General features: G+C 28.5%; 1 protein-coding gene across 1 annotated transcript in view; it reads right to left on the bottom strand.

Moving 5' to 3' along the window:
* Nucleotides 1-12,742, bottom strand: part of LOC117175625 (protein N-terminal glutamine amidohydrolase) — a 212,151-nt gene that overhangs the window by 198,841 nt on the left and 568 nt on the right. The gene's annotated exons all lie outside the window — the stretch shown is intronic.

The following is a 12,742-nucleotide window of genomic DNA, read 5'->3' as shown; positions in this document are numbered from 1 at the left end:
AGAAAGGATAAGATTGTAAAAAATATATAGATGTAAAAGGAAAGATTGTAAGGAATGGAAGTCATGTAAACCCTTAGGGGACACATTATGAATAAAGAAGAAATAAAATTGAAAATAAAGTTTCTTAAGTTTAGTCTCAATATACTTGTTCTTTGTCATTCTTTTAATTGTTGTAAATTCGTTTTCCGATTGTAGTCGATTTTTCGTTGTGTATTTGTATGCTAAACAAATTTTAAAGTATAAATTATAAGGATAATTTCATTAAATACAAAAATCGAAACTTTAAGAGGCCATTACTAAACAGCCGTCATGCTAAAAACTATGGTTCGAATAGGGTTTGGGGGTCAGTGGAAGAAAAGTTACGAACTTAGATAACATTTAGTATGTTTCCTTATTATTGACTTTTCAAGAATTCTTATTTTTTTCTCTGTTTTCAAGAAACCCCTTTTTCTCGTTTTTTTTCGCTTAAATGCTTTTTGGTTGAAAGTCTACTATTGTATTTGTGCTTCGAAATTGAACTCATTTGGTTAAAAATTCTAGTATTCAGTTGAAAATGTTATTATTCTGTAAAAAATGCAACTATTTCGTTAAACAGTCATCTTGTTTCGTTAGGAATTCAAAAGCTTCGTTAAAAGTTGAACTGCTTTGTAAAAAAATTATTCTTTTGGTTCTAGATTCACCTCTTTGATCGAAAATTTAACTATTCTATTTTTAGAAAATTAATCTTCTGCGGATAAAAAGTCATTTTTAGGCTGAACTCTTTTATTAAAAGTGTAAATATTTTGTTGAAAATTAGTTTTTTTTCAATAAGAATTAATATTTTTTAACTAACAAGGTAAATGTTTTATTTTTGATTTAAATTGATATTTTTATTAAAAATTAATATTTTCTGGTTTCAAATTGCTCCTTTCTTATTGAAAATGCATGTATTTTGCTACAAATTTGTCTTTTTCTACCGAAAATCAATTTTCTGCGTTGAAAATTTATCATTTTTTATTAAAAATGGAACTGTTTGGGTCTACATTAATCTAATTTGGTTGATGATTTAGCAATTTGGTAAAAAATTGAACTATTCGGCTGAAAATTAAGTTTTTTACTTCAAATTAAACAATTTTTATAACCAATAAACTGGTTTAATGAAAATTTAACTTTTTGGCAGAAAATTAACTTTTTTCTTAAAAAATCATATTTTTAGTAGAAAATTCAACCTTTTTGTAGGTAAATCGTCCTCCCGGCTTTAATATTTTTCAAAATGTTGTTAAAAATTAATATATTTTGTTGAAAGCTCGTCTTATTTTGGTAGATCATTAATATAATGCTGGAAAATTCATTTTTGGTTAAAATTTTAACTATTTTGTTCGCAATTTATGTTCTTTAATTGAAAATTAAACGGCTTGGTTAAAAGTTGAGCTTTATCATTAAAGATTCATATTTTTAGGACTCCTCTTGATATTTGGGGTTGACTCTTTTGTTGAAAATGTAATTCCTCGAATAAGTTGAAAATTACTCTTTTTTTAACATGTAACAATTTTCTTGACATTTTGTGTTTTTTGTTTTCTTCAAAATTAATTTTTTATCTGAAAATTGCAATTGTACATTTTTGTTAGAAATTTATACGCTACAAGATTAAAATTTAATTACTTGGTAGAAAATTCATCTATTTTGTTCAAAATTCATCTTTTTGGTCGAAAAGTAATTTTCTAGATTTTTTGTTACATCGTCTTTTTATTAAAAATGCAATTGTTAAGGTCTAAATTAGTCTATTTTGATTAATGATTTAACAATATGGTAGAAAATTAGAGGTGTTGGCTATTTGGCTTTTTTATGATAAAAATTACTTTTTTCTCTGAAAATTGCACCTTGTCTATTCTTGATTAGAAATTGATCCTTTATAAGTTTAAAATTCTACTATTTGGTAGAAAATTCATGGAATTTGTTAAAAATTTGTCTTTTTGGTAAGAAAATTAATCTTCTTTGTTGCAAATTCATTCTATATTTCGACTTTAAATTTTAGAAATTCAAAGTCTTTCATATCACATTCAAATCAATTGAAAGTAAGTTTTAAATAATAACTGATACGAGGGCTTTTATTAGATGTAAGGCATAGCTGATGTATACAATCTGAAAATTATTTCGAAAATATTTATAAAAAAAATAAATCACGATTTTTAAACACTTGAAACCCCTAATTGGATAGTTTTCCTTTTTTATCCCAGTGAGCTCCGGGAGGTCCTAAAGACGTCCTTACAATGTACCTGTATGTCTTTAAGACATCATTTGGATCTTTTCATGTCTTTAAAAGGTCCTCAGGACGTTCTTAGGACGTCCGCCGAAAGACGTATATAGGACAAGTTTAGGACTTGTGTGCCCACTGGGATTGCAAACTTGAAAAAAAATTCACTTGAAGAAATAAATAAAATCAAAATTTTTTTCAATCCTTGGTGGGAATTTTTTTACAAGTACAAAAAGTATAACTATTTTTACAGGAAAATACGAATTATTATAATAATTTTTTAAATACTAAGAAATTCAAGTGGTCGTTTTAGTCAAGGAAACAAATTTCCGGTCATTTCCCGGTTCGCAAAAAAATATTGAATTATTTTAATTCTTTGGAATTTTATCCTTTTCCATTTTTTCGGAATAACCTTAGTTGCTGAGATGAACCCCTATACGCCTTATATTTCTTTTGAATTTTGTTGGATTCTTCGATTCTTTGAATTATTGTTATTATCTATTTTGATTTCTTTGAAGTTGTGAATTCCGATGAGCATAAGAATTGCAAGTGGTTAACTGACCTCAAATTTTAAAAATTAAATTTTAATGTGTCAGGCACAGTCTAGTTACTGGTTTTTGTAGTTCATCAAATTATGAGAAAAAAGATTATACGTTTCAAATAATCAAAAAAACAAAACAAAAACAAAATTTTAATATACTTTTGATAAATAATTAGATAAGTAGTGAAAACCTTAAATTTTTCCTCAAAATTAAATGTAAATGGTCCATTCGACACTACAGACAAGTGCAAATATTACTTCAGTTATACCTTAATAATGCGAAAAAATAATAAAATATTTTAGGATTTAAAAATACAGGTTGAAGAAATTTATACTATGAAGTATTCGAACCTTCAATTCACTATTTTTATAAAAATTATATTTTTAATTATAATTTTTCTAATTTCACTACAATTCTAAAATATGACAAGAATTTGTTTAAACTTGTTCATGTGGTATCTCAAAAATTTCTCTTTTAAAAGAAACTAGACGAGGAATTAATTTAACCAAAAATTATTAAATTTTTTAATTGAACTGCATTCTAAATTAAGCCAAAGTTGATTTACTTTTTTAATTTATCTTGATTTAATTTAAATTTTTCATTTAGTAAAAATAAAATAATTTTTGAAATTTAACTTAAAATGTAAAGTACGAAAATAATTTTGTTTTAATTTAGTTAGTATCTCGAAAATGTCCCTTTTTTAAAAAGAAACCGTAAAAGAAATTAATTAATTTTAATGTAATAATGAATATAATAATTTTCGGCCCTCATTAACTTTAATATTGTTGGCGTGCAGAGACAGCCCCGAGTCAGCTATAGATATGGCTGGCGAAGGCAAGCGCGCGAATTGAGAAACAGAAATCACTGGCACGTTCGGTTTGGCTTTCAATGTGCGCCTTGGCCCCACCCCTCTCGTAGACGTAGGCATAGGACGCGGTTGCCACAGAAACGTCGAAAAGTTGAAGAGGGCAGCACCTTGAGGCATGCAAAATGTAGTTAGATATATGTATATCTTTCTCCCACTCCGACGTCCCGTGCCGCATCTAGGCTTACAATATCTTTGCAAACGTTCTGACAGCGGTAAATTTACTGCTAGACTTAGGTTGTTTCCGATATTTCGCTCAGAGTCACGGATGTTACATGGTTTTCTACATGTATATTACTACGCATATTACGTCCTTAGTTTTCTACAAATGTATTTTACATTAAATCACGTGACTATATAGGCGGGATTTTTTAATTCGTTATTCTAAAAATACCCAATTGCCTTATAGAATTAACCAATATCAAGCAATTAATTAATTATTCATCATCATTTATCACTTTCCGAAACAAATTGTTTGAAACAAAATAATAATATACGTGTTTATTGTCTTTCATAATATTTCGGGTGTTTTCCTGATGTGTATCTTGCTCATTTGTTAAGTTGATCGCCTGCTTACATATGTCCCTTAAAGAGAAAATATAATTCTTTGGTATTTTAAATAATCTAACATCTTTAGTTTACACAGTTTCCATTATTGTTTTGGAATAAAATTATTTAAATATGATGTATGAATATATCATATTTGATGTAAGAATGCACTGTACAAAAAATTTGCAGTGAAACCTTATGAATAATCTTGAGATCTCAAAGAAATATTCAGATATTAAATTAAATATTTGATAATGGATTATTTCAATAAATAACTTGTGATTAATAGATATTTGTTGACATACATTTGGGCCTTTAGTCTCTTATAACCTGAGTTTTTAAAAACTGTTTGACAAAGTAAACACTTCGCAACATTTTTACCTTTGAACTTCTGGCCCGCTTAGGCAAATTATGTTCGCCATCTTTGACATGTATTATACGTAGTTTTCTATATTTTTTAACGTATATTACGTCTTTTATGTGTTATACGTAGAAAACCTCGAGTGACATGGCACAACCTGACTCTGCTCGAGTGCGCTCTGAGTTCGAGGCGGTGCTTATTCCATTTTAAGCATGCGCTTAAATTTCCTGGAGTGTGAATACGCATTAATGTAAACACTGTAAGTGGCGTCAAAGATATAAACTTGGTGGCGTCTGTTTAAAAGCGGGCCAATATCATTCAAACCAGTTTGAAACGTTTGGCGAGTCAGTCGAAAATGTGGTTTAAAATCTGCAAATAGAACCAAATTTGCACGTCACATGAACATTCTGTTATTTCTACCAAAATCTATTTATGAAAAAAAGTAATCAATTTAAAGAAAGAATGTTTGTTAACTCAAAAATATTAAAACATGTTTTTGATGCTGGTAAGAAGATGTATTTGGTACAAGAAAAAGGTTTGGAAAAAAAGGTTGAGAAAAATTAAAATGTGTCAATATGTTAATAAATTAAATTTCAATTAGTTGAATCAATTTCCTAATCTAATTTTAATTTTTTTAAGTGTCTGGGCCCGGGGTGGCATCCCCCTACCAGCGGCAACCTCTTCGGCCGGCGGCACTAGTTTGGGAATCACTAAATGCTGGTTGATTGAAACACAATTTCACAAAAATAACCAACGTTTTTTTGCATGACAAAGTGTACAAAACAAGGTTCTTCTGAAGGACTAATTTTACTACTTACTTACTAAATAATTACTAGCAATAAATATTTTTGCAAATACCATGCGGTAATCATTTTTGAAATAGAATTGTAGATGGGGCAAAGTACGTCAATTTACCCCACCTAAAAGTAATTTCTTTAGATCGGGTTAAAACTTCGCTGAATTATAGTCCTAGTGGACCTAGAATTTTACACTAAACTATAGCTTCATTTATTCACCGGTTGTGAAAATACAGGGGCTGAAGTTTTCACGCATTTCTTACATACACGCTAGTGTAACTTCTTTTAGGATGAACCAATTGGTTTTTTGTCATAGTGTTTTGTAAAGCTCTTTCCATGTACTTTAAGACTATTATAAAAACAAAATTTAAAAAAAAATATATATTTTTGAAATCAAAGTTGAAATTCATTTTTGAAAAAAAAACATATTCAAATTTTTTTCTATTTAAAAAATAGCTTTTTTATACACTTTGAAATTATGTGCAATAAAAAGTGGACTGGAAACTTTTTCTTGATCAAATTAAAATTTTTACGCTCATTCTGAATCAGATAAACGGTGTAAGATGAAATATATAGCTTAATTTATATATAATTATATATTTATACAGGGTGGAAACGCTGGGGCCTACCAAAAAGTATGCAACCTGTCTTACTCGCCAATGGTATTCTTATGGGCATGTATGCGGGATTGCATACTTTTTGTTAAGCCCCAGCGTGTCCATCCTGTATATTTAAACTTGACCAAGAAAAAATGTGCGGCCCACTTTTTATCCTACATGATTTCAAACCGTATAAAAAAAGATATTTTTTGAAGTAGAAAATTTGTTTAAATACAGTTTTTTTTCAAAAAATAAATTTCATTTTTGATCCACCAAACCATGGGTTTATTTATTAACCTGTGGTCAATACCCAGGGGTCTAAAGTTTCCACGCGTTTCTTCACCTTCAAGTTCGTGTAACTTCTTTTAAGATGATCCGATTAGACTTTTATTATAGTGTTTGGAAAGCTCTTTTCATTCACTTTAAGACTATTATAAGGATATAATTTTTTAATTTTTTTAATAAAAATTGCAATTGATTCTTTGAAAAAAAAAAACAATATTTATAATTTTTTTCTATTCCAAAAATAGCTTTTTTATACTCTTTTAAATCATGTAGAATAAAAAGTGGGCCGAAAATGTTTTCTTGGTCAAATTTAGGTTTGTACGCTTGAGGGTACCACTTTAAACTTCCGCATGATTATTTGTGCAAAAATATATAAATTACGTTATATATTTTGTCTGGCACATTTTATTTAATTCGGAATGAGCGTAAAAATCTAAATTTGACTAAAAAAACATTTTCGGCCCACTTTTCATTCTACATAATTTCAAGGAGTACAAGAAAAGCCATTTTTTGAAATAGACATTTTTTTAAAGTATGGATTAAAAAAAAATCAATTTGAATTTTGATTTTGAAAAAAGATATAAAATTTTTTAATATATCGTTAAAGTAGTCTTAAAGTACATTAAAAGAGTTTTCCAAAACACTATAATAAAGGTCCGATTGGATCATCCTAAAAGAAGTTACACTAACGCGAAGGTGAAGAAACGCGTTAAAAAGTTATTAATGAATGAAACTATGCTTTAGTGAATTAATGTAGATCCACTAGGGCTATATATTCCAGCCAATTTTCAGCGCGATCCAAAAAAGATGATTTTAGGTGGGAACAATCAAAGTGTTGTGCCTTATATAAGAGTTTGGGTATATGTATATGTGTATATGGGTATATGTGGCAGAATACGTCAAGTATTCAAACCTAAAATTAATTTTTTGGATCCGGTTGAAACTTGGATGGAATATAGTCCTAGTGGACCTACAGTAATCAGCCAAACCCTTGGTTCAATTATTAACCGGTGGTTAATATACAGGCGGCTGAGTTGATCTTGCTGTTCTTTTGAGTTTTTAAAAAAGGAACCGAAGGGGGACTCAGTGGGGTCTTTAAGGGTACTTTATAGAGGCTCCTTTCGGTTCATTCGGTCCGCCATGGTAGAAAAACGGCATAATTAACATAATACAAACAAACAAAAGAATTGCATGAATATTCAGAACTTATAAAAAATAATTAAAAAATAAATAACGAATACACAAATGAATGGAAAAAATACCGAATATATATATTATTATTAGAATATAACATTTTCGAAATTTAAAATAATGACAAGATTCGTAATTGGCAAAAAATAAAATCCCAAACTTAAAAATATCCGAAACTAAAATTCACCGACTTCAAGACCGACTTGTAAAATGAACGAATTATTAAATTCCCACAAATATTTCAATTCTCAAAATTTAAAACAGCTGAACATTGTTAATTGATTATTAATTTATGAGCTATTGATAAAATTATAAATATGGCAAAAAATTTAATTAATCATTAGGCAATAATTTATTCATTATTTTCGGAAAATTTTGAAATTCGTCAATCTTAAATTTCACCAATAGAAATATTTATGGGAATTTAACGATTCATTTATTTTATAATTCGGCAATATTTTTTACTAATTTATGATTTTGTTATTCACTTTTTCGTTATTTTTTATTAGTCCCAGATAATCAAACAATTTTAAATATAGTAATGAAGAACTAATTTTTTTTATATTGCCGTTTTAAAATATAATGCTACTATATAATAAATATAATTATTACATCTATAGAAGACAAACAAGCAATATGATTAAACCTTAAAATATTGTTTTCTATTACAATGAAAAACGAACACTTAAATGTGATATGTTTTTAATCAATTAGATTTTGTAACGAAGCTAAAATAGTTTAACATATGTATATGACTTAAAGAGAGACCATTAATGGAATTTTTTTATCTTAAACAATATTCAAAGTAATCGAAAATTATTTTTCTAAGTGGTATAATAAATCCATGCTGAAATTAAATTCTGAGAATTGAGTAAAAGAAAATAAGTTCTATCACCTTGTTTTTCAATTTATGCAAATATAATTTTCATAAGATTCTTGAGAAAATTTAAAATATTTGAAAATATTTCAGGCTTGTCAAAAAATATTCTAGAAGATTTTAAATACATTGTTTTATAATAGAGGATTTTACAAAATATTATGAAAAATTCGAGTCCTTTTAAAAGACTTTTAGAACTTTCAGAGGTTGGAAAGGAATTAAGAAATATTTGATAAATTTTCTAAAATGTTTCCGAGTTTTCACATCTTTTTCATCTATTTAAAACGTCCTGAATTCCTGAAAATATTTGTAACTGACACGAATTTTTCTCAAAATTTTCAAATATCATTCCAAATTTTTAAAAATTACCTTACAATCCCTGGCGGACTGAAAGAACCGAATGGAGCCTCTACAAAGTACCCACAAAGACCCCATTCGGTTCTTTTTTAAAAAACTCGAAAAAATACCAAAATCAACTTTTAAATTGTTGAAATGCGGATTCTACATTAAGATTCCCTATAGAAGGTCACGGAATAATCGCAATAGTTTTTATTTGCAACGGTAAAAAGTTTTTAAAAATCTAAGACGTTTAACGCCTGTTGACTGCCAGGTACGCCAGAGATCTTCTAAGTTTTCCCAGCAATTTTAAGAAAATTTGTTCATTCTTTTGAAAACTTTCGAAATTCTTATAAATTCTTCAAAATAAAAAATTATTTAAAATTTTCACACGAATATAAGAAAATTCTCTTTTTTACATCTGTCAGACCTTCTAAACCTTCTAATTTTTCAAAATTACCTAAATTTTTCCTGCATTTTTTATTTATTCAGCAAAATTAAACAAATTACCTTAAAATATTTCTGATTCTTCATTAACTATTTTTTAAATCTTCTAAGATATTTTTAAATAATCTCTTCAAACTAATTATTCGAAATAAAAAATTATTTAAATCTTTCTTAGGTACTTGAAATTTCTTTCTGAAAATTGTAACACTTTGCTTTGAAATCTTTCAAACACTTTTTAAAAATTTTAGGAAATAATTCATAATGCTTTGTGATCTTTTCTTTCGATTTTTTCTTGACATTAATTAAAAAACAATCATTTTAAAAATTCTCATGAATTTTGAGAACTTTTTTCACACCCTGAAAAAATTTAGTTTACCTAAAAAATTGGTAAATATTGAAAAATTAAAAAAAAAATTGGCTCAAACCCGGTAATAAGCGTAGAATAGAGAAAAATGGATATTTTCAGATTTCAGCGCAAAAGTGAAGATTATTCTATTATTTTGAATGCGCGATTTCTCCATCTGTCCAAAATGCCATAATAAGAATAAGATACCTCCTAAACTTATTCACTTCTATTTCCATAGCGACCGCCACACAGTTTTCTATTCTCCCAAAGAGAACGTGTTTTCAATATATTTAATTCCTTCTTACTGTACCGGTAACGCACCTCGCAGAGATATTTTTTATTCCTCAGAAGTGGTCATATTTTGATTTTATTTCATTCCTTTTAATAAGTTCACAAAATATGTGTAATAAGTTGTTTTAATTCCTTCATGCGGAATGTAAACTCTGACATTTTAATTCTCACCAATTCAACTCTGCCTCTCTAGAGTTAAAATTATTTAAATTCACACATTTGCATAGATTTCTTTGTTGCATTTTTTAATACGTTTAAATAAATTATGTAAATATGAATAAATATAAATTTGAATATTTTTTGAATTTATAAGCTACAAAAAGATTTAATAATGAAAAATAGGTTAAATAAATGCTTTCGTTAAATTTTACTAAGTCGATTGAGAGGAATAGGATTTACACTTTTTCTGTTTCCGTTGGGGGATTTTTAGACGGAGGAAAAATCGCGTATTCATAGGAATACAAATTCTTAATTTTTCTGAATTCAACGCTTGTTACCGGGAATTCTTCCATATTCTGTTAAATCAGATTTTTAAATCTTTAAAACTTAAAATTATTCTTTTAAAATAAAACCGAAACCATTTCTTGTCAGATCTTTCATAATTATTAAAAAAGCTTCTAAATCTTTTATTCGTGGTCTTCGGGTGTTCTCTGAGTTCACTTTTATTACCTGATTTTCACACTGGAGCGATAAACATCGGCATAATTAATGGCAATGATTCGATAAAAAAAAACCAGGAAAACACTATTAGAATAATGCACTGTGTCGTTTTCACAATAATTATATAAATAAACCATTTTCTTGATACATGTTTAAGAGTTTGTAATAGACCGTGGGCTCACAACGTAAATGGGAGCGTGATACGGATAAGGCCAATATTCACATGAGATGTTCGTCTGAATAGACTATAGGTCAAACATTAATACAATACTTTTTCAAGAGTTTATTATGATAGCTATTTATATTTTACATCATACGTCCTTTTTATTTGCGTGGGTTAATATGCGTCGTTCTGTAGAAAAACGGGTTCCTAACCTTTCTTTCTTCTGGATCTCATTTCGCTTTAATATATCAAAAAAAATGCTCATAGGCAATAATTTTGCATAATCTTGAATTTAAATTCGGTTTCCATTTGTCGCGTCTACAATGTATGATCCACATTGACATTCTTTCTCCTCGCCCTAGTGGAAAACGATAAAGTTTAAATCCATCCTCGCTTCTATTTTTGCAAAACGGAGCATTGCAGCAGACTATTTTTCTTATATTCTAAACTTAATTTCAATTAAAATATACGACATACTTATCGCACTGTTTCTCGCGAACTGTCCAGGAACCAGAATAGCGGTTGCATATTTCTGTCTCATATAGTACCCTATGTACACTATCGTACCCAATTTTGAAGTAAGAGTGAAGGAAAATTATGTGCCAGGTGCTTAATTATTTCATAAAAAGATGGAAAAAAAATACCATTAGTCAGTTAAAAACGTGGTTAAAGTGCAGAAAACAATGTACCTAAGGGAAAAAACAACAACTTACTGACTCCTAAAAAAAGGTCACCGAAGAAAATCTTTACCCCATCCCCCCCCCCCCCAAGACTGTCATAACAACGTTTTGAACTTTTTTGAAAAATCAAAAATCCTAATTTTGATCAAACAAGAAAAATAATAATAAATAAAACATTCTGTTTCGTGGTCTAACTATGCAAGTTACAAGTCACCCACATAAGAGCTCCAAATTTGTTTTTAATCATTGCATGTAATGAATGGTAATAATATAAATTGATTGAAGCGATACATTTTTAAGGGTAGCTGATAATAAAATTTAGAGCAAAATAAGAAACAAGGTACACAAATAAATGCAATATACATTTGATATAATAGTGTTGAACGTAATGTAGAGAAGTTCGCGTTTTGGAAAAAATCGAGGGCGAAGCACAAGATACGTCAAGAGAATGTGTTCGTTAAAGCTGAAGAAGCTTTAACAAAAGATAATTCGCAATCCCCAAATTACAGTTTTTTCGATGCTGTAAGATAAAAAGTTGCTTAAGAGAAAGTTTCGACTAATAAGTAGTCATTTTAATATAAAAATTGATTTTAAATTTAACAATTACTGAAATATTTGAGTACGGCCGATAATTAGTCCATATTTTGTAATAAATTAAATGAGTTGATCCCTTTCATATGTGTAAGCGAAAATGGAAGTCATAATTTTTACATTAATTAGTTAACTTGGAAACACCTTTAAGGCACGTATAGGCGTAATCGAAAGTTTAGATTTGTAAAAAATTAATATGGTAGCGGGCGTCCATAAAAAATGCATTTAGCTGTCTTACACATTTTTAATTAATAAATATATTTTGGATTGCATCAGAAACAAATGAATTTGAAATTCCGCAATGTAGCTGATAACAAGAATATTCCTTTCACTTTTACTATTTTAATATAAATAATTTATTATTTATTTTAAAAATATTTTCATTAATAGAATCCAAAACATACATTAGGGAATTTCTTAGGAATAATATGGATGAAAAGAAATTGGAGGCCACTTTTTACTTTACGACCCAGGAAACAAGAAACGATTGGCCGCGTTTCAATCGTATTTCAAGTCGTATGAACTGTGTATCTTAAAGAGGAATGGCAGATAGCTGACGACAAGCTAAAGGTACCAGTGAATCGGAGAAGTGATTATTTTACGATTCACCAAGAAATATTTCGTTATTGATCGAAAAACGACGGTTAATCGTAATAATACCATTGGGATCCTCTGCGCTTCAATATGCCATCTATTTTTTCAATGCGATCAAAATAGGATTTTGAAGATGCATTTTAATTTGAGCTTAACAACCATTTTTTTAAATTATTTCGCATAATTTAAACTACTTAGTGGATGAAAACAATTAAGATTTATTGGAAACGAAGTGTTACATACCAGGTGTATACATATGAAACCGGTATTGCCATTTAGCGGCCAGTAGGCACACTTGTAGGCACTGTCGGAACTTACCATTTGTGCTAATTGGC

This window comes from Belonocnema kinseyi, chromosome 6, assembly GCF_010883055.1.
Source record: "Belonocnema kinseyi isolate 2016_QV_RU_SX_M_011 chromosome 6, B_treatae_v1, whole genome shotgun sequence".
Lineage (NCBI taxonomy): Eukaryota > Metazoa > Arthropoda > Insecta > Hymenoptera > Cynipidae > Belonocnema > Belonocnema kinseyi.
This window is presented reverse-complemented; position numbering and strand designations above follow the sequence as displayed.